Below are 23,579 nucleotides of genomic sequence, written 5' to 3'. Positions count from 1 at the left end.
TTTTCTTTGGAAGGCCTCCCCTCCACTCTTGTTACTGATAATGGTCCGCAATTTGCCTCTTCCGAATTTGCGGATTTTCGTGCTCGTCAAGGCGTTATGCACGTCACAGCCCTGCCGTTCCATCCACAATGCAACGGTGAGGCTGAACGACTGGTCCGCACATTTAAGGCTCAGATGCGGAAACTTCTGACTTCTTCTGCTGCTGATGATGCGCTTCTCCAGTTTCTGGCATCTTACCGTTTCACCCCCATGGGCGACCACAGCCCAGCTGAGCTCTTACATGGCCGACAGCCCCGCACGCTACTTCATCTTCTGCAGCCTTCCACCTCACGGCCGCGGATGCCTTCATTTGGCCGGTTCACCGCCGACGACCTCGTCTGGGTATGGGGATATGGCAGGCGACCAAAACGGAGCCCGGGCCGCATCTTAAGACACCGTGGCAGACACCTGTATGAAATCCAGACGGACATGGGTGTTGCAGTGCGTCATTCGGACCAGCTTCGGCCTCGTGTGCCAGCAACGCCTGTTCCGAATGCCGCTACACTACTTTTGGCCCTACCTGACGCTCTCAATACTCACAACGCAGCCCTCTCACCGTCATCGCGATGCCAGCACAAGAACAGACACCACCAGGAGACATGCCCATGCAGGAACTGGATGACCATCCTCTGTCAGAGAAAATCTACTCACCTCCTCCTCCAATGGACGCCGACACATCTCCCATGTCTCCTGTTATATCAACTGGATTTGCCGCAACGGGCAGATTGGTGCAGGGGGCCCCAGCAGATTCGACCCCTACGTCTCCTGTCATCTCGACCCGTTATCATCGGGGACACTTCCGTCCGTACGGGAAGCCTCCTCCTCGAGACCTTACGGTGAGTCAAACAACACCTATGAACATTAGCCATCTCCAGGACACCTCCATCAAGACCCATGCAACAATTTCAAAGGGGGAAAAAGTGTTGTGACTCGCCGATCATTCAACGCGCTGCCGCGCAATTACGCTCGTCCTCTACGTGCGGCGCTGTCTGCCAGCCATGCAGCAGCTGTGCCACCTAAGCGGCCAGCAGAGCAGTGGCCGCTAGACTGGGACTCAGTGCTCATTCGAATGCTAACATGTACACATGTCTTGCTTGTCAACTTACTCCGTGACTTATATGTGTTGTGTCGTTCTGAAATATATTTGTTAAACTTGACGTTATAACACTAAAGCATACAGTATTGTTGATAATGGGCATCGCTGTCTAACAGAGCAGCGAATTTGCAAGGTGTTTGACAATCTACCGTTGACAAGCACTTTCAGTTTTGCACCAAGTCAAAGACAGAGTACCTCCTTGACAAAAGCATCCAGGTAATGCATATTCTGAAGAACAGCAGTTAAGTACATATGACTGACGCGATCAATTGCTTGACTGAAGTCTATCGCCACCAGCACTCCCAGTACGCGACACACCTTAGTGAGGACAATCAGTTCCCTGTAGCGGCACAGAGCAGTGTGGATGTTATGAATCCTACCCATTGATGCCTGATCCACTGATAGGACACACCAAATTGGAGATGCCAGTAGATGTGTGAAGATTTTCATGCCACAATTCAACAAAGTTAATGGTCAGTAGTCCATAATACGTGATCCTCTGGGAGATTTATGGATTGGGATGACGATACCGTTCACAAATGCAGACGGAAGTTGCATCTCTGGTGTCATGAGCTCCTGACATATAGTAGTCTAATAGGTACCAATAGTCTCTGGAACATCCTATAAAATTCCAAGGGTAACCCATCCAGTCCTGGTGACTTACTGGGTGCCCCTTTTCCTATGGTATCCAACACATCTTCAGTCACCAGTTCTAGCAGTTCCTGTTGGAGTTCTGAAGTAATTGTTGCGTGTGTCAAACCAGCGAAAATAGTAATGATCTCTGGACAAGATCTCTTCTGCGTATACAGTTGAGAATAATGGGTAAAACATGCACTGCTTATGTCTCTTTGCGTGATACGACAGACGCCGTCTTCTGTCATGGATCAATGTCCTGTGCCTGTGATTTCTTTCCATGGTTTTATGGTACATGGAGGGCTGTTCGTTGGTGGTTATGGCCATTTGATGTGTGTGAATGATGGTCCCTTCCAGGTATTGACATGTCGTCAAAATCTTGGCTTTTGCTTGGTTGACAGTCATCTGGCAGTCTGGTGATGGAGGCACAATGGAACACTCCCTGAAGATGGTGTAGCAGATCTCTGTAGTGCTGCGCCTCCATGGCACAGCTTCCCTACTAAAAGTCTTGAAGGTATGTCAAAGGCTTGGCTTGGCAAAGTCCAGCCATAGCTGTAAAGCAGAGGTACATGCTCCTTTTTGTTGTAGGCACTGTCTCCACATGTCTCTGACTGCTGCTTGACATTCTGGTGAGGCCAGGTGAGCGGTGTTAAATTTCCATGGGCTGTGACTGTGCCACACTTGTTGGTGTCGAAGCATGATGGTACTGATGTGAGCAATGTGGTCAGTAAATGCTGCTGGCCATAACTCAGCTGCCGTTACTGCATCCCTGAGAGAGCAGGAGGTGTATATCCTATCAATTCTGCAAAACAAATGTTCCGTAAACTGTGTGAAACGCTGCCTATCAGCATAGATGATGTCTCAGATCTCTTCTACCAAAATGAGCTCATGAATGACAGTGCAAAGTGCTGGGCATGGTGAATGCTGAGGAATTTGGTTCTTGGGAGACTGTGTACAATTAAAACTGCCCCTGATCACCATATCACCCATCCTGCCTTGGCATAATTGTTTTAATTCCTCAGTAAAGAACAGTGAACCTTCACGCCTCTTGCTGGTAGTGAACAGTGCGTGAACGTTGATGAGGTGTATCCCTTGTACCATAAACGCCAAGCCTCTAGCATTCAGTAGGCAATGTATATCAGTGGCTATTAACCTTTCTTTGAGAAGTATTGTGATGCCACTGCCTGTATCCGACGTGTGTGATATGCATGTAATGTATCTTAAGATGTCCTGGAAGCCAAGAATGTATACCTCCTGCAATAAGGCCACGTCAATGTCAGCCGCATGAAGTGTGTCACAAACTACTCGCGCAACCAGATGGTATTTATGTTAATTGTTGTGAATTGATATGACTGTCATTTGCCCTCGAAGGCAGCAGCAGTCGTTGGTGTATGCAATGGCAATGGGTTTGGTCACTTCCATGGCATCCTGTCATTTCTATTATCATGCTGTCTGCAGGAAATGGGGAGGATTGTGTAACTCCCACTCTCCCTGTAAGTGACGTGCCCGTCAAAGAGTTGTCTTCCACATTGTCAGCCCATGAGTTACAAGAGAGAGGCTGTTGGTGTGGCTCATCGGCTGCCAAAGAGGCCCTTGTTGTGATTCCTCATTTCTACGACGGTGTTCCTTCACCCCCTCCATCTCCGAATGGGTGTCTAGCAGGAGAAAAGTCCATTGCCTCAGTTCCTAAAGAGGTAGCAGTGTCGGTTGATGCCTCTGGAGCAGGGGCATCCATGACACTGTCAAAATCAGTACGATAGTGCGTATCTGTCTGCAAGAGACAGTTGTCAAATGGCATTCATCGGCATTTCTTGTGCTTGCGGGTCAAATACTTCTTCCAGACATGCATCCCTGAGTCAGAATGTGAATGTAGATCTGACTCCTCTGTGCCTTCTGAGCGGAAAACGTGGGTTGGCACAACTCGTGGATCAACATCCATCTGTTCATTATGCAGTGGCAGCACAGGATTGTCTGGTGACTCCTTCTGCAGAGAGCAGATGGTGTGTGCCTCATCAATAACATGTCTGTCTGTCTGCGGTGGTAGACTATCCTGATCCCCACCGTCAAACGATGCAGGTGCTGCCACTTGTGCATCAGATGTCTTACGTGACATAATTTGTACATCAGATGTTGTAGGTGCCATCACTTTTGCAGGAGTAATTCATAGAACTGATGGAGGAACATGTTGTACCACTTCTCCTGATGGATCTGGGTGATCTGCCACTGCAAACAGTGTAAACATGACCCTACTGTTCACATCCAGAGCACGTGTGCAGTTGTCCACCATACATGATAATTGCGTGACAACTGCCAATGTTTAAGTATGAAGGAACATACTTCATCAGTTTGAGTTTGACTTATCTTACTCCGTTGAATTTGAGACACATTGTAAAAGTCTGCCACCTCTCAGCAAAGTGGCTAATGACAGTCCCGTATGGCTTAAGAGCGGAGATAACAGACTCGGGGTACCTCAAATGGTAGCTCGGATACCCGAAGGGTCCTCATGCCTAAGCCTGTGTGCTCAGTGGTAACACCACCAATATGCCCATCTGAGTGCCTAAACTGGGGTTTGCTGGCATCCATGATTCTTAGTTAATCATGTTAACATTGACTATACTGGCCGTGAGTGAAAAGTGAATACCAATTATGTCCTGTGAATCATGCAAGAACTTTTCTACTTCATATGCTCGCAGTCTTGGATATTTGACTTGGAACGTAATCTTGATAGTCTTCTTCCTATATGAGTTCACCATGTCACTGCAATGAGCTTGTAGTAAGTGACTTGTGCTCGCGGGAAGTAAAAAAACTACTTTACACCACTAGACTGGTGGGACAGAAAGCACACATCCTCACCACACCATCAGTGACAGCCAACTGCGCATTCAAAAACAGGCAGCTGCTCCCTTCTCTGAGATGATCATTTTGTGGCTGACTGTCATTTCAGCACTCAACACTGGTTTCTAGCTATCATGAAAGACAGCATAACAAAATATGTTTTTGTTCACTTTACTTGCATCCTAGCATGCATCTGAAGAAAACTGGCGTTATTTTAGTGTGATTTCTAGATTGCATTTCAGTGGAAGTGACTTAATTTGAGTGTGATATTTACAGTATGCTGTAGCACATTAACACACGATCACCAGCTGCCACAGTATTAAAGTGATCACCCTCAAGTTATGCTATCAGTAAAGAAATGAGGTGTTGTTATTTTGTTTGTTCAACAGAAAGAAATCTTGTGCCATGGTTATTGCTGTTACTTTATTAAACATGACAGTTGGTGCAGTTTTTTTGGTGGCTCTGTGCAGCTGCTCAGCTGATTTTGTGTTCTGCCACTCATCACATCAGTGTATCCATCGAGCACTGTTGTGACCTTTCTGGAATACAGACACATACTATGTAATTATGGAAAAAATAGTTCTTTTGTCTCCAATACCAATCTATGCAACAGAAATCCTCCATCCATAATGAACTCTGCCTTTTCAAAATCAGTCATGCCTTTAGAGGCATCAAACAACTTGCAAAACACAGCTTTTTGTGTTTCCTGGACATCTATTGAAGATACTGAAGAACCAAACAAATATATGTGGACCAGCGTAACATACAAAAAAGACAGAAAGAAAAATTATAATAAGACAGAAAGTGAATTCTGTATTATAGGTGACACATTGTTGAAAAACATAGTTGTACCAAACTCCAAAATCGACGTTCGACCTGGAATCAGGATGCATCAATTGCATACACACCTAAACGTCTTAAACTCAAGAGATAATGCAGCAGATAAGCATAGCAGAAATCCAAAAGGTGTTTTTATCCATGTGGGAACATATTCACTTCAAAACAGTGAGGAAGAAATTGTAAACCACACAAGAAACCTCGTCTGAATGGCCAGGAGACTCCACCCAAATTCCAGTATAATAATAAGTGGCATTGTGTACAGAAGATCTGTGAGTGACAACTATGTGCAGAGAATAAATGGCAATATTAAAGAACGGTGCAATAAACTAGGAGTGCAAAGTGTCTTGCCAAAGATGGTCTACATCTGAATAGGTTAGGCTCAAAAATATTCAGTAAGATGTTCACAGATACTTGCCAGATCATAAAAAATAAGGGAACATTATAAGTAGTGATGGGGGTGAAAAAACTTGTTTAGCATTAAGAAAGACAGAACCAAACCAATATCTGGCAAGAAATATGGTAAAGCCTGTAAGTGATAGTCAAAGTAGGTATGTTATCCACTGGAATACAAATGGCTTAAACACTGATGCTTCTAACAATAAAAGCTCCAAAATAGATGAATTGGAAATCATTCTGTCAGAATGTGCAAATATTAAAGTTGTTTGTTTAAATGAGCACTGGTTTACTGAGGTCACAATTAAAATTCTAAACAAAACAGGGAACTTCAGATTAGCAAGTAGCTTTTGCAGAAGAAACAAGTCACGTGGAGGCTCATGTATACTTCTACATAGTGATATAAATTATAAGACCAGAAACTGTTTTAATTATTTAAATGAAGTATATGTGTTTGAGAGCTGTTGTGTAGAAATAGTGGGCGCACTAGAAAATGTTATAATGATCTCAATATACAGAATTCCAGGGATGTCAACAACAGAACTATTCTTATCTAAGCTTCAAATTATGCTAGAAGACCTTTGTAGAAAAAAAAGAAAAGTTGTAATAGATGCGGCTTTTAATACTGATATCACATGTGATAGTAGCAAAGAAATATGGTTTCAAATTGAATTTCTTTGAATCTACCAGAGACAATGGGCAATCAGCAACATACATTGACAATGTTCTAACTAATTATGTATATGAAGATGTGTATAAATTTTGTCTAGATCTAGGTATTTCAGATCATTGTGCATTGTTCATTGAGCTGCCACAGACAGACAGGAACACTTCATGTGTGAGAACCCATATGAGCAGGAACTTTAGCAAAGAAAACTTGCTAATATTTAGTGAAAAGCTAAGAGATAAAACATGGCCTTTTGATTATTGTAACTCAAGTGATGAAAACTTTGAGAAGTTCCTAAATAGTTTTCTTGGAGACTTTAATGAAACATTTCCACCTAGACTCGGCAGCAGTAAAATAAGAAATACAGTAAAGTGGAAAAGACAACTGCACAGAGAACTAAAATATAATAAAGATATTGATTTCATTAAATATGTTAGAATCTATAAAACCATATTTAAAAGAGTCGTCAAGGCAGCAAAACAGCTGGCAAATAACAGGCTAATTTTAAATCATAAAAATAAGACAAAGGCTGTGTGGCCAGTCATTAAATCTGAGTTAGGTGTTTAAGCCCATAACCAAGAAATTCCAAAAATTGACATTGAAGGAAATACTATTGTAAATCCAACTCAAATACCAGACTACTTTAATGAATTATTTATTAATGTAGCAAAGTCTGATGTGGATGTAACAGATTATCACAACAAAGTAAATCCCTTTGGCCTAGGCGAAAAGTCTGAAAACTTTACAAAATTCTCAAAAGTTTCTGTGGAAGATGTAGAAAATGCTCTTCTAACATTAAGAAACAAAAAATCTACAGATTGGGATGGAATACCCACCAAAGTTATTAAAGTGGTACACAATAGAATTGCAAACCCACTAACTCAGATAATAAATCAATGTTTTGAAGAGAGATGGTTTCACATAGGTACTGAAATATGCTGAAGTCAAACCACTCTTCAAGAAAGGATCAAGAGAGATCATGGGAAATTATCATCCTATCTCGATTCTCCCAGTCCTACCTAAAATATCTGAAAAACTTGCTGTTGCACAAATCCAAAACTTCATTGCAAAATATTCTGTTGTTCTAAACAGTCAATTTGGTTTTCAGCAGGTGAAAAACACTATTGATGCAGTAAACAGTTTCACTGAGAAATGACAAGACAAGAGAAACAAGGTGTCAGGAATTTTCTGCAACCTCACAAAGGCGTTTGATTCCTTAAACCATGCATTGCTTGTTTACAAACTTGAAAAGTATGGCATTAGCGGCAGCGCCCTACAATGGCTTAAATCCTACTTATCCAACAGAAAGCAAAGAGTTAGCATTTCTTCATATGGCACATATTATTTTCCTGCCTGAAGAAAAAAAAAAATCTCAGGGTGTTTCACAAGGCTCCCTCCATATTAGGCCCAGTCCTATTTCTCTTTTATGTTAACGACTTACCATTAAACATCAGCTCTCCATCAGTTCTGTTCGCAGATGATACTTCTGTCTTATTTGAAGCTCAGGACTCAGAAAAAAATTCCCAAATCTGTGATCAGTACCCTCAGTAGCTTAGAAACTTGGTTTCAACTAAATGCATTGAATCTAAACATATCTAAGACTCATGTGATGCAGTTCAAAACCAAACAGTCAAAATGTGAGCAGATTAAGACTGTACACAACAACCGAGGTATAGAAGAAGTTGACTCAATCAAATTCCTAAGTTAAATGTAGATAAAAATTTGAGCTGGCAGGCACACTTTGAATACCTGGCAAACAAACTGAGCAGCTTTGCATTTGCAGTCCACATATTACCAACTGCAACTGACATGGACACACAAAAAGTAGCATATACAAGCTACTTGGAATCCATTATTAGGTATGGTATTGTTTTTTGGGGTAACTTGACATACATATTGCGGATACTAAAAATACAGAAAAAAAATCATACAAAATATGTGCACTGAAAATCACAAAGAACCATGGCAACCATTATTTAGAAAACTTAAAATATTAACTCTGCGATCCTTATACATATATGGGATTATTATATTTTTGTACACCAGACATGAATTATTTGAGGGAAACCATTTTGTCCATTCACATGATACCAGAAACAAAGAAAATTTTATGCTCCCCACCCACTGCCTCAGACTGTATGCCCAGGATCTCAATACATGAAATTTGTAATAAATTAAAAGGGAAAAAGTTGATACAGATGAATTTAGGTTCACTTAAAAGAATGCTATATGAGGTACTGACACTGAAGTGTTATTACTCAGTGGGTGAATTCATGCGGGACAAACTGGAAATTTGAGCTGGGTACAATGTGTTACATATTCCTAGAAATATCCCTATAGTGTTGTTATTTATTATAGTGCTATTATTTATTAATGTAAAAATCATTGTAATTGTTTTATAAATTTTTGACATGTCTCCTGTACGCAAACCAAATGGATTGCAAATGTACGTCATAAGATGAATAAAATACAATTCTATATCATCAAACGTAGACAGAGGATATGGGGTCAACTTATATTCCAAATAGTGATGATGCTCTTGTTTGTTGGACTTGTTGTGGAAAGTGATTCTGTGAAAAATTGTTTCACCACTGATAAGATGACCTCTTCGTGTGTTGTGACTTTAGATGTCATATACTTAGAGGCAGGCACCGATTTCTTCTTTGAAATTTCACAGTTTGATGCTCTGCAACTTTCCTTAGATAAAACTTTGTGTCAGATTGGCCAGTTCTTGTATGCTGCACATTTTATTATGACAAAATCAGTGTTTTTCGAAACGCATAAAAAATTACTGTTTTCTCACTTACCTTTTCTATAGGAAATTTTAATCAAATAAAAAAGTCTTGGTTCCCAATCGATGCAGAATTTAATGCTCTACATTTCTGGTAGATGAGGCTTGTTTGATTAAGTGATTAGTTTCGGAGTAATTTGAAATAACTGAAAATGTCCTAAATTTTTGTGGTTTTCTTTTCATCATAGCTGAAGCTCCACTCCGAAATTAGGGCAATCTTGGATAATTCATACCAGAGGCCTACTTGAGTGATTAAAACGGTTTCCAGATTTCCACTAATTTTTGGAAGACAGAACTCTAATTTTCATACCCAGTTTCAGATGGAAACTCATTAAGGGTTTAGATATTTTTGTGTGCTTAAAATAAAGATGTTGCATGCTAGGCATTGTTATGTTTGGGATTGGACAATGATTAGAGGCTCCAAATTCAGCCAAGTAAAGTATTTTTTATGACTAGAAATTTTTGTGTGCTTAAAATGAAGATGCTTGCCAGGTATTGTTATGTTTTGGACTGGTCAACAATAAGAGGCTTCAACTTCAGCCAAGTAAAATATTTGTTATGACAAACAGAACAGCTCCATAACATCTCAAGTTGTTTTTGTAATTTTTGCAGCAGTGGTGTTCTCTGTAACTAATGAAACTTTTTTTTTTTTTTTTTTAATTTTAGGATCACTGGTATCTATACATTTACGTGTACTGACAAAGGAGAAGTTTCAATATGTCACTGAAAGTTTACTATGATTTGATTTCACAACCATCAAGAGCACTTCTCTTGTTTTTGTTGACAAATGACATTCCTTTTGAGGCACGAGAGGTGAAACTCCTCCAAGGTTAGTATTCTAGAAATATGTAACATTATTGCATAGAAACTGGGATGGAATGGCAGAACGAATAACACCTGATTGGAAGATCTGCTGAACAAGTGAAAAACATATTAGAAATGAAATATTCTTGTGTTTATTCAGGAGACTGTTAGAAAGGAATGCACTTGTTTTGTCACTGTCAGATCTTCTCAGCAAATGAAATGTGTGCTTTCATTTGTCATATTTCCATAGTCTGAAATGTAGGCATAGTGGTTGTAGCACTGATATTTTTAACTTGAGAATATTCATAGTTATTCAATGTACAAGGTATTCCATAGGTGTGGAAGCACCTCTCCAAACCAAAATAAGAGGATAAACAGAGATAGGAAGAAAACATCTGAGGACATGTCATCGTCCGCAGCTCGTGGTTGTGTGGTAGCGTTCTCGCTTCCTGCGCCCGGGTTCCTGGGTTCGATTCCCGGCGGGGTCAGGGATTTTCTCTGCCTCGTGATGACTGGGTGTTGTGTGCTGTCCTTAGGTTAGTTAGGTGTAAGTAGTTCTAAGTTCTAGGGGACTGATGACCATAGATGTTAAGTTCCATAGTTCTCAGAGCCATTTGAACCATTTTTGAGGACATGTCATCAACATGGTGGCCATTTGGAAGCTGCCATCTTGAATGCAACTCATAATTTTCAAATGGAAAGAGGGTCAGGTGACACATCTGACAGACAGAGAATTATTTGAGAGAGATAAGGTTTTCATTTGAGCATAACTTTATTCATTTTTGAGTTATGATTGACATTTCTCCCATGTAGGTGATGTGAAAGTTGATAGCAGTAACACAAATCGAACATTGTCCTGATTTCAGGAGAGAGCTGCACCATTGTTATCACAGAGGATTTCAACCACTGTCATCCAGATAGACTTTCCATTACCTGTGGTGCAGAGGTGAATCTTTTTGTGAACTTCTGTGAAACTCTCTGTACCAAACAAATTGCTTCAAATATGCTATACATGAAGAAACATCATCTGCTGTCCTGGCATTGTTCAGGAAGGACCCAGAGCACAGACTTGCTGCATCTTACAGGAAACTGGGGTCGGTCATACATCAATAATGAGAATTTTGACCACATATAAATGGTACCTTTACAGAATTCAACTGTTACAATATCTCACAGAGGATGATCCAGACCATCAGGTTAACTTTGCTTACAAAACCTGGACAAAGGCCATCGTTTTCCCTGTGATGTACTATTTGCAGATGGAGCTTATTTCTACATGCTCATAGAGGCAAATAAAAAGAGTAACAGATACTGGTCAGATGTCAGCCCTTGGGATGAATCCACCAAAGATAGTGTGCTGAAAGTGATGGTTTGGTGTGGAATATCAAGTTTTTGTATTGTTGGGCTCATCTTGATTCAGCTTACAGTAACAGCAGCCCATTATCTGCAGTTATTAAACGAATATGTGCAGCTGTCACTATTGACTAAAACAGGACATCTCCCACTTTCTTTCAGCATGATGGTGCCTCAGCTTATTATGAGCAAGCTGTCTGGGTATATCCAGTTCCCCTGGAGATGGGTAGGTCACAGAGACCCAGTGGAGTGGTCACCCAGATGTAAATCCATTAGAGTTCTATCTGTGGGGATAAGTGAAGGCAGTTCTGTAAGTGGTGAAGTTTAATAACTTTGCACACCTCAGGTAATGGATGATTGTTTATGCTTAGTCTCACATTCTGGTACAAGAGGAATGGATGAAACAGTTAAAAATCATCTTACCACTTGCTGGACAACATATTAAGCACTTTCTTAGCCTTTGTTTTATACCAGCATTTGCCTTCTACACAAAATGCAACGTAGTATGAGAAGGACTAAAGCTATGCTCAAATGAAAGACACCATTGGTTTACTTGTGAAATTCTCTATCAGCTTGATTTACCAAATGACTCACTTCCCATATGAAAATTATGAATTGGATCCAATATGGTGGCTTCTAAAATGGCTGCCATGTTGGTAACATAGCCTTTCAGGTGTTACCCCACTCCCATCTCATACAACTTTACTTTAAATTTTTATATACCGACCTCTTTTTGTCTAAGAAAAGTAGTTCCACAGATGTAGGCCACACAGTAGGTTTAAGATTAGTAGATATTTGTGACAGTCATAACAGCTTCAAAGTGAGAAAATGTTGTGCTAAAATGGCAAATTTAATACACTCAAACAATGAAACACTGCCCATGCAAATCAAAGACCTGATGATCAGAGATAATGGATGTCACCAGCCGGGTTGTGAATGGTAGTGTCTGTTCTTAGATGGACTCGAGCACATATTTTATACAACTGAGGTAGCAACATTGCACTAATTTTCAGTCATAAAATACATTTCCTAACAAAAAAAGTGAAATGTCCAGAAGAGGAGGAGAAAATACAATTAAGCTTCACAGCTGGGGAGAGTATGTGATATTATTGCAGTATTACAAAATAAAATTTACAAAGAACTTGGCACTTTGAGTCCACTTATCAGTGTGCCATTTTCCCCCTATAGCTTCGATGCATAAACTGATTCAGCTGGGGAGACTGTCATAAAGCCATTCTATCTCTTCTGAGGCAAGATGGTACACAACTGTTGTAATTAGTCCTTGATATCCCATTTACTGACACTGGGGAGGAATTGATAGATGAGGCAGTCCCACACATGAGCTATCAGGGAGAGATCTCGGGATCTCACTACCCATAGGAGTACCTCAACATCACACAGACAGTGCCATGTGTAGATGAGCAGTGTCCTGTTGATAAATGGCACCACGATACTGTCACATGAGAGGTAACACATGAGGATGCAATGTGTCCATGACATACCATTATGCCATCAGAGTTCCCTCAAACACTACTAGCCATGACATGAAGTTATACCCAATGACTCTCCATTTCGTGAAGCAAGGACTAAGACTGCTGTGCCTCTCAAAAACAGTTGAAAAATAAGACCTTCTCTCCAGGTCACTGTTGACCCAGTGGCAATGGTCACCCACAGTATGGCAGAACTGTGATTCATTGCTGAACAAAATATGATGGCATTTGTCAGCAGTCCATGCTTCCTGGTCACAGTGTCACTCTAAATGCAGCCTTTGACGTTGTGGTGTTAATGGATGGTAATTCTCTAGTCCATCTGCAGCTAGTCCATTACTTGTTCATGGATGATGGAGCAGATCTGAAGGGGTTTTGATGGGCTGGGCACACAACTGATGATCCTCCTTTTTGTGGTCAGATATGGTTGATTGGAACCTTGGTGAGAGATATCCCTGCTCTCACTTTCCCATGCTGTCCAACACTGGGCCACTGTCATAGCTGAATGCCCCAGAAATCTAGATATTGCATGATTTGAGAAGCTGGCACAAAAGAAGACCCACAGTGACGCTCCTTGTAAATTCTGTCAGTTGCTGATAATACTGTCTCACATGAATATGTGGCACCTCTGTGTCCTTCATTGACAACACAACATCTGACACTGTTCACTCCCCTTATGTAACCTACCAGATCTAGTAACACCACCAGATATAAACAACTATAATGCAATCTGGTGGTTCTTCTGCTTGTCAGAGTGAATTGAAATTCTAATCATTTTCATAGCCCCTGATAGTGTGTAAATGTACAAATTTACATTGTCATCTGACCATGTCTTCTTGGTGCTTTACTTTTTTTGTCAGGCAGCATAAATAGACTTCAAGTTATTAAAATAAAATTGCATGCAGTCTTTGCAATGAGGAAAAATGTTCTTCAGACAAGACATTTGTCAGGGATCATTGCAGGTATGAGGAGACAGGTTAGGGAGAAAAATCTCATAATTCAAACAACGCTGTTTTTCACAATAAGAGAGATTGAGAACTAGGAACTGGTGTAATAAACCGAGGATGCAAGACTTTTTGTCATGTTTTTGTTTGCTGTTTATTGTGTAAGGGTAATAAAAAAAACTGCAGCTACCAGAAGAATGAGGATTTTTTTAATGCATTTCGTTATTCTCTGGTAGAGTATCATCTAGATGCCAAAATATGCTGTAGTACTGCTTTAATGTTTGTTTATTATACAGAGTGAATGTGAATTACACTGACAAAAATTTGGATGTCATTAAGAGATATTTTCTGAGTATTTTGGTACAAGGATGCAAGGTCTCTGGTGACTCATTCAAGAGTAATAATGTAATTATGGTTTATTTACTTTGTTGCCCTATTTACCTTTGTTTTCGTGAAAACACCTTCACAACAATCAAAAATCTAGTAATAAGCAATTTCCAAAAGCTAAAACATAAAACATAGAGTTATGGGAAACGGAAATACAGATAACTGTATACGCAACCAACTGTTCCCATAAATGTCTATACATACATATATTTCAGCACAAAGAAAGATACACGTGTACACCGTACAAGGTACAAAGGCTGACTGGAACATTAACAGGTTGGTTCATCAGAGCAGTTCGAGTTCAAAGATCATGCTTTATGTGGTCAATACAACCTATCGACGCCACCCCCCCTCCTCGTAGCATGGAGTACGGCCTGTGAGACCTGAGGGAGGGGAGGTCATATGGGTTTCGGCTTCGGAGTGAGTAGTGTGAGGCAGCAGGCGCATGACTGGATGCTCCATCTCAGTCAGGGCAGCATGTGAAGGCACAGTGACAGGCTGCAGGTCCACGTAATAATCAGACAGCCAGCAGGAGCGGACAATGCATCGGCCGGAGGTGTGGGGAGGGGTGCGAGTGTGCCTGCCCCTAATGCAGATCGAGCCATCCGAGGAGATCTCTTGATGGATCACACTCTCGGGGGAGGGACAGGCTATGCACTATCTTGACATCTAGTTCCTCATTGAGTGTCAAGTCTGCAGTGTCTGTAAGGAGCACGAGCACACGGTCATCGAAAGCGACAATTGACATGTCGTCGACGTGGTTAGGTGGTACACTGCAGCGCAAGTTGAAAGTCGCGGAGCAAATCTCGCCAGTAGATGAAACGTCATAACCTGCACATGGGGTTGATGATGACATGCTTGGGAAACCCATAAACTGCTGTGACGAATCATCAGAAGAAGAAGGCCCTCCCATGGGATGAGCCAACTCATTACCGGTCTCAGCAATGGAAAATTCTGGATGTTCTGACTGGGACGGCAGAGGGGAGTCGGAGTCCACAAAAGCAGGCTTGAGCCTGTGTAGTGAAATGGTCTGCGGGCAATCTTAAACCATAATGTCGAATGTCATCTCGCCCCTCTGGAGTACTTCAAAGGGGCCGAGGTATGGGGATTGCAGGGGTTGTCTAACAGAATCGTCCCTGAGCATCACGTGGGAGCATATGTTGAGTGTGGTTGGCACGTAACTGACCGGCAGGGAATGGCTAACAGGCGAGTGTAGCTGTGCGTGTCTAAAGTAGGTGCGCATTCTACTAATAAAGTCTGGGGAGGTGGGGAAATCCTTGGGTGCTTAAGGCAGGATGAGTTCTCCAGGTAGAACCAGGTTCTCGCTGAAAATGAATTCGGAGATGATTCCCTGTAAGTCAGGTTTAAAGGAATGGAGACTGAGTGACACCCGAGGAAGTGCCTCACAGCAGAGGCAGTCATGGCAGCTGAGTGCTGTTTTAAGGGTGCGGTGCCGTTGTTCCACTAAACTGTTGCTTTGCAGGTGGTAGGCTGTTGTATGAATTTTTTTAATACCGCAAAGGTTACATAGAATCATGAAAAGTGCAGACTCGAACTGTCGTCCCTGGTCGGTGGTGATGGTGGACGGGCAACCAAACCTAGCGATCCATGATGAGACAAATCCCTTGGCCACGGTTTCTGCTGTGATGTTGGGTAAAGGAACAGCTTCCACCCAACGAAATATGTGGTCGATTGTGGAGAGGATATATCTGTGGCCCGCTGACAGTGGCAGAGGGCCGATAAGGTCTATATGTACATGACGAAAACATCCTTGCGGAATGTCAAATTTGCCAAGGGGGGAAGAGGTGTGGCATCCGATTTTGTTGCATTGGCAGGAAATGCAGCTGTGTGCCCAGGTTTGACAGTCCTACTTAACATTTTTCCAAACAAAACACATGGTGACGAGGCATGTGGTGGCGCAGACGCAAGGGGGGGCGAGATTATGCAAGCCATCGTAGGCTTGTCGGCACAACATGGGAGGGATTAACAGCCACAGAGTGCCAGTAGAAGAGTTGTCCAAAACGCTGGGGAACTTGGCTTTGGTAAACACAAACGATGTCTGAGGATCTGTGAGGAGAGCTTGAGATTCCTCGTCAGAGGCCTGGAGAGTGTCGAGATTGGATAAATTGACGATGTGTGAGACAGTATTGATATGCGAAAACAAATCAGTGGGGATGTTTTCTGTGCCTTTGATTTAGCGTACGTCTGTAGTAAATTGAGAGACCAGGTCGAAGTGGCGGAAACGCCGAGGTGGTGGGTCCTCGGGAGGGTTGCAGAAGGCATCCGCCAGTGGTTTGTGGTCAGTAAGGATGAAGAAAGAATGGCCCTCGATGTCAGAGTGAAAGTATTTGACTGCTTCATGGACTGCCAGAAGTTCTCTATCAAAAGCGGAATATTTCTTCTGTGCTGTAGACAGTTTTTTAGGGAAGAAATGAAGGGGTGAAACTGTCAGCTTTGCGTTGCTCTAACACTGCCCTGAGCACGATGTCAATGGCGTCCGTAGTGATGAACAACTCGGCAGATGGATTGGGCTGGGCGACTACCACAGCATGAGTCAACACTGTCTTTAGGGCCCTGAAGGCCTCTACCATAGGTTCAGTCCAACGGACTGACTTAAGGCCCGAAGTCTGTTTGCCAGACAGCGATTCCGTCACCGGGCCTGCACGTTGGCGGCAGAAGGTAAATGTTGGCGGTAGTAATTTGTAGTACCAAGGAAACGTCGGAGTTCTTTGTACGTAGCTGGGTGTGGCAATGACGTGATAGCCTGCATGCAGGATTTGGGGTGCTGTATTCCACCTGCGGAGATGGTGTAGCCCAGAAATGTAACAGAAGGCTGGCGCAATTGGAATTTATCTTTGTTGACCTCGACACCATTGGAGTTCAAGGTCTGGAGGACCTGGGATAAATAATCTTCGTGGTCCTCAGTCGACTTGCTGAAAATCAGGATGTCATCCAGGTATGCAAACCAGACCTCGAACTGTTGTAAGATTGAGTCAATGAAACATTGCCACATTTGTGCCGCATTCTTTAAGGGGCTCCGGAACGCCCTATACTTGCAATGTTAAAATAACGCTTATAAATTACATCTTTCCTCACAAACTATTTGATTTTACAAAATTTTAGTTCAGTTATTAAAGATGATTTTTTTCAATTGTAATGAAAATTCACAACATTTTTTGCAATTTTTTATTTATATATTCAAAAATATACAGTTTTTTGGAAAAAGGCTGTGTTAAATTATGCAGAAGGTACTGTGTAACATTTACTGAAAGTTTGAAACAAATATGTTTGGAAGATCCTTAGAAAACATGTAATTAGTATGAGAAAATAAAAGTTTTGGGAATCGAGCGACAAAGATGGGATTAACTTTTTAGTGCATTCCAGGTCCATAGGATGGATTATCTTCATCCTCTGCAAACTCCTCCTCCAGCTTCCTCTTGTTCCTCCTCCTGTTTACTCTTGCTTGTATTTCTAGACTCTTTACAGCCCTGTCTGCAGCCCGAAGGCGTTCCTTGTCTAAAGCAAGCATCACTCGTTGTTGTGTTCGTAGATTTTGCTACCATTTTCTTGAGTTGCAGTTACTGCAACACTGTTCCAAAAGGTGGTCATGTATGAACACTTATCACATTTCAGTTGTATTTCACTAGCAAGTCCTACGTGCTTTATTATGGAGAGTTCCAGACCAACTTCACTACAATGAATACATCTTACACAGTTTGAAAAAATTCCTTTGAGAACCAACATATCAAATATTCCTTTGAGAACCGACATATCAAATATTTCATTCACATCTGATTCACCCATAAAACATTCATAGTTTTCACTCATTGAACCAAGCTTCTTCTGTGAAGTATTTTCTTTCCCACTTTGACTGCTATGGGCAGGTGTACTTGAGAGGTTAGGTTCACTCACTTGGTTATCGTCTTTATTGTTTACAGTAATAACACATACCTTTGGCTTTCCAACATTTCTCCTTTTCTTAAAAGCCTTCAGAGGATTTCTAATAACTTTACTTTTACTCATTACTATACTTCAACAAAACAGAGACTCAAGAAACAGAATTAATTACGACTATTTTCGAGATAACGACAGAGTAAATAAACATGAAACAATCGACAATCACACCAGCGATATATATTGAACCATCACAGGTTAGCCACACCACATACTTTATCTCACATCACTAAAATGTACCTGATGAACACGGATGTTAATAATAACACCATTTGACAGAAGTTTAACAGCGCCACAGTGGGTCACGCCCATGTAGAACACATTTCAAAAAAAATTTAAAAATAGTTGTAGTCTTCGGAATTGAATAAATTATATATCTATTAAAAGGTAATAGTCTGCAGATTTAGAAAACGCAAAAAAGTAAAAATTGAACTTTTCATGATTTTGAGCCTTTCCGGAGCCCCTTAAACAAAATGGCATGAAGTTGTATTGGAACAAACCGAGCGGCGTGTTGATCACTCTTTGGAATGTCTTCTGACACTACGGGGATCTGGTGATAGGCACGTTTACAGTCAATCACACTGAAGATTGTGGCGCTCGATAACATGGGTGAAATTATTTATGTTCAGCACTGGGTAATTGTCCATGACAGTATGAGCGTTTAAGCATCTGTAATCACCACACATTCGAAAAGAACCGTCATGTTTGGTGACGAGGTGAATCGGTGAAGACCAATTCCTGGCGGATGGCTGTAGAATGCCTGACTCCAGAAGTTCAATAATTTGCTGCCGGGCTGCACGCAGGTTAATGGGGTTGAGGCATCTAACCTTGTGCCTAATAGGAGGGCCGGCAGTGGTAGTTATCTTGTGTGTCATTCTGTCAGTGATGAAAGAGACTGAGAACTGCACACGAGGCTGAGTAATGTCCTGACGTGAAGTTTTAGGATGAGTGGGGCGCAATGAGGTGTAGCCGTTAGCATGAGTGGGAAAAGGCAGCATGAAAGTCACATGCCTATTATGTGAGCGCGGCGTGCACTTGTATGGAGATGTCAGTTGCATGCACAGCACGGAGCGGATGGGGGCGCACAGTGACTGTCTGTTGTTAGCTTTGCCTTGAGTAACCGGCGCGTGTGAGAGAGGCATTGGCGTCGTGCAGGGAACGGCGATGGCTGCCGAGTCACATGGTTGGCATGCGAGAGAAGGGGACTGTTTACCAACACACGGGGCGGCTGTCTGTGCGGTGGGCGCGTTTCCATCGCACTTGCAACTGTCATTAGAAGCACTGTTTGAAACACATGGCACTGCACGTAGCAGGCATGTGGTGGGTGCAGAGATCACTGAATGCAAATCGTCAAATGCAATGAATGTTTTTGAACTAACCTGCTGAGTGTCCATGCTGGTGTCTGCTGATGAAAGTCAATTGGATGAAGGAACTGTGGATTGCAGATGCAGCAGCAAGGTGCGAGCTGCGGTGAGATCATCGAAAGTGTGAGCAATGCGTTATTTCAACTTGTCATTTTGCCGACGGAGTTGCGCCGCTCCGTCGTACTCTGACAGTAGATTATTGGTGCAGGTCACAATTTTGTCCATGAGGTTGGAGCACTCATGAACCAAATCACATGTTGCAACAGAAACGGAATGACAATCAGAAGTGCCTGAGCACGGTATCTGAGTATCAGAAGGCTGGTGTAGCATTGAACCTTGGACTATGTTCGGGGAGAGTTTGTAATGGGACAAGAAATCCGTACCGAGAATTGGTTCGTCAATGTCAGTGATGTAAAAAGTCCAAGGGAAATGTAGAGAAGGAGATAGATGCACCATAACTTTAGCAGAGCTGACAGATTGTATTGTTGATTCATTGACAGCACATAGAAGTGACTTCGTCAGTGAAAAAATGGGAGAAGCCAACGATGTAGGTATAATGGACATGTCAGTGCCTGTGTCAACTAGGAAAAGAAGCCGCGATGAAATGTCAGTCTTGTATAAACAACTGCTCAGCTGAGAGGATGAGTGGATGGAGTGCAATGTTTGAAGACACCTCTGAAGTTCCCCACAGGACTCAGTGTCTTTTAGATCCTGCATACGGCATTTGGGTGCTGGCAAGGTAATCTACACTTCTTGGCCTCATCCCTGAATGTCTTGTGGTACCAACAGTATGGATGAGCCGGATGTGGTGGTGGCGGTGATTGTGACAGTGGAGGAGGTTTGTCCTCGTTGATCTGTACTGGAATGTCAACTGGGACCTATGGTGCGTGTGCGATTCTTGAGTGCTTGGAAAGGGGACAGAGTGAACGAGTACTGCCCGGTGGTGTAGATGGCGTGGAGGCAGAACGAGCCCTGCCTCTGCCTGCAGACAGCCGGTAAACAGGCAGCGTAGTGCTCACCAGCGGTGAGAGGTGTGCTGGTTGATTTTGTCGCAGTAGTGCATACAGCTGACATGCGATGTGAAGGCAAGAGCCGATAGACTCGAAGGAGTGTGGTAGAAGGTGTATCTGCAGGTCGGTAGGTAACTTGGCAGACCATACTGCCCACAGGGTAAGGTCTGGTATCATGTGTTCACTCATGAGTAGCCGAAGGCGGCACCAGTGTTCTGATGGAGTGCGGGCCCCCAGGTGTTCCTCGTAAAGGATTTTCATTATTAATTCCTGTGGTGAGCAGGTAAGTCAGTCCAATATTGTCTTCTTGGCAAACTCATATTTTTGCGGCGGTGGTGGCGAAAGAAGGAGGTCACAAATGAAATCTGAGTGGTCACGGAGGTGCGTGACAAGACATGGAAATTTATAGTTGTCGTCGGTCACCTGATATAATTCAAAAAGGTGCTCCACAAGTGCGAACCATGAAACAGGGTTGTCCTCGTATAAAGGAGGTAGCTTCAGCAGACGGCAAGGGGGAGGGGGGTGGGGGGGGGGGGGGGGCAGTGGCTTTGGGCTTTGGCGTATCTTGGAAGGCCTGCTGTCCCCTGATAGGATAGGCTGTCCTGCAGTAACCCAGCACTACTGGCATGGGCGTGTTACTAGCAAACACGTCCTGAACAACGGCCAGTTGCAATGTCCATGATGAGTCACAGAAGCACGACATGGCGGGCACCCTCCACCTCAGAAATGACGCGGAAGGCCGGCGCGGCAGGTGCAGACGGTAGTGCAGAAGGAGCGTGTGGCTGTATGGTCGGAATTGGGGGCCCCCGTGAGTGAGGGGGAGGGGATGGTTTGGTACTTGGTGAGGCAACAGCGAGAGTTTTCTGTGCACATCAGGAATGCACCCCATGTGGTAGGACCATAAATCACTGGTGCACCCCATGTGGTAGGACCATAAATCATTGGTGAAACCTGCTGGTAGTCACGTTGACATGGTACAATGTTCCTGGATGGCAAAGTGCTGTCGGGTGTGCTGGATCTGGTGGTTGAGCCTGGCGAACTTCACCTTGTGGCACATAGAGGATCAAAACACGTGTGTGAATTTGGGTCCCTTTGAACACTACACGAGCGATCGACTGTTACACAATTCTGGAAATCGTCCACCTCACCTTTCACATGTTGGTGTGCACAGTCCGGTGACACAAAACATGAGTCCATTGTTTGAGGTAACTGTGTAACACTCGGCTGTTGTAGAGCTGAAAAGTTTGAGGTTAACTTTGTTGGAGATCGCGAATCACTGTCCATTAGTGGCAAAACAGCCATTGGCAGGGTATTGGATTGGCCTGGTAGTAGTAGTTGAGCCTCCCAATCCTCGTATAAAATGTTGGGTGAGGCATCCATGGGGTCAAACGTAAAACCTGTTAATTCCACACAGCCGTCGCAGAAGTCGTGGAAGACGTAGAAACTTTGGGGTCACAAATATGGGAAATGGGAATACAGATAACGGTATATGCAACAAACTGTTCCCATAAATGTCTATACATACATATATTTCAGCACAAAGAAAGATACACATGTACACTGTACAAGGTACAGATGCTGTTTGGAACATTAACATGGCAGTTCGTCAGAGCAGTTAGAGTTCAAAAATCATGCTTTACGTGGTCAATGTGACCTACTGATGCCACAGAATAGTGCAACAACCCTCTGATGCAAAAGCCTGCTCAGCATAGTGTCATTGTGCCACTCTTCCACTGCTTTCAATGAACCCACATGCACTGAGATGCCAAAATTGTGTTGGGACTTCCTTCTGCCCAGGCGCAGTACAGCAACTCAATGTGGCATGGACTAAACAAGCCCCCTGCAGAAATATTAAGCCAGGCTGCCCCTTTAGCCACCCATAATTGTAGAAATGTTGCCAGTATAGAATTTTGTGCACAAACTGACCTCTTGATTACGTCCCATAAATGTTCGATGGGCTTCATGTCAGGCAATCTAGGTGGCCATATCATTGGCTTAGATTGTCCAGAATGCTCTTCAATCCAATTTCAAACAATTGTGGCCCATTAACATTGTGCATTGTCATCCATAATAATGCCATTTTTGTTTGGAAACGCGAAGTCCATGAATGGCTTCAAATGGTCTCCAAGTAGCTGAACACAGCCCACACCATTATGAAGCCACCAGAAGCTTAGAAAAGAACCTTGTTGACAACTTGGGACCATGATTTCAGGGGTCTGTGCCACAGTCAAACCCCATCATCTGCACTTAACAACTGAAATTGGGACTCAACTGACCAGGCCATGGTCTTACAATCATCTGGGGTGCAAGCAATATGGTCATAAGCCCAGGAGAGGGGCTACAGGTGATGCCCTGCTGGTAGCAAAGGCACAAGCATCAGTTGTCAGCTGCCATAGCCAGTTAATGACAAATTTCACTGCAATGTCTTAATAAATATGTTTGTCAAGTCCCACAACAAGTCTGTGATTATTTCATGCAGTGTTACTTGTTTCTGATCACAGAAAACTCTTCACCAACACCACCATCTTCGGTCATTAGGCAAAGGCCATTGGCCACTTTGTTGTCCATGGTGAGAGGTAATGCCTGAAATTTGGTATTTTCGACATGCTCTTGACACTGTGGATCTTGGAATATTTAATCCCTAACGATTTCCAAAATGGAATGTCCCATGCATCTAGCTCCAACATGAATCACCTGAGTACAAATGAAAAATGATGTTAATTCCTGTCGTGTGCCCATAATCACATCAGAAACATTTTCACGTGAATCATCCGCATACAAATGACAGCTCCACCATGCACTGCCATTTTATACTTTGTGTATCAATACTACTGCCATCTGTATGTGTGCCTATCACTATCCCAGTACTTTTGTCACATCAGTGCATATCAACCAACTGTTCCTCAGTAAACCTATCCACACAGCTGTGTATCACTGTTAACTTACAATTAATACTGACAAGAACCAACCAAGCCATTCTGA

General features: G+C 42.7%; 1 pseudogene; it reads left to right on the top strand.

The window, feature by feature from the left end:
* Positions 1-23,579, top strand: part of LOC126410865 (glutathione S-transferase theta-1-like) — a 54,063-nt pseudogene that overhangs the window by 4,372 nt on the left and 26,112 nt on the right.

The sequence above is a fragment of the Schistocerca serialis genome, chromosome 1 (genome assembly GCF_023864345.2).
Source record: "Schistocerca serialis cubense isolate TAMUIC-IGC-003099 chromosome 1, iqSchSeri2.2, whole genome shotgun sequence".
In the NCBI taxonomy this organism is placed as follows: domain Eukaryota; kingdom Metazoa; phylum Arthropoda; class Insecta; order Orthoptera; family Acrididae; genus Schistocerca; species Schistocerca serialis.
Note: the sequence above shows the minus strand (reverse complement) of the source record. Positions and strands in the feature narration are given on the sequence as shown.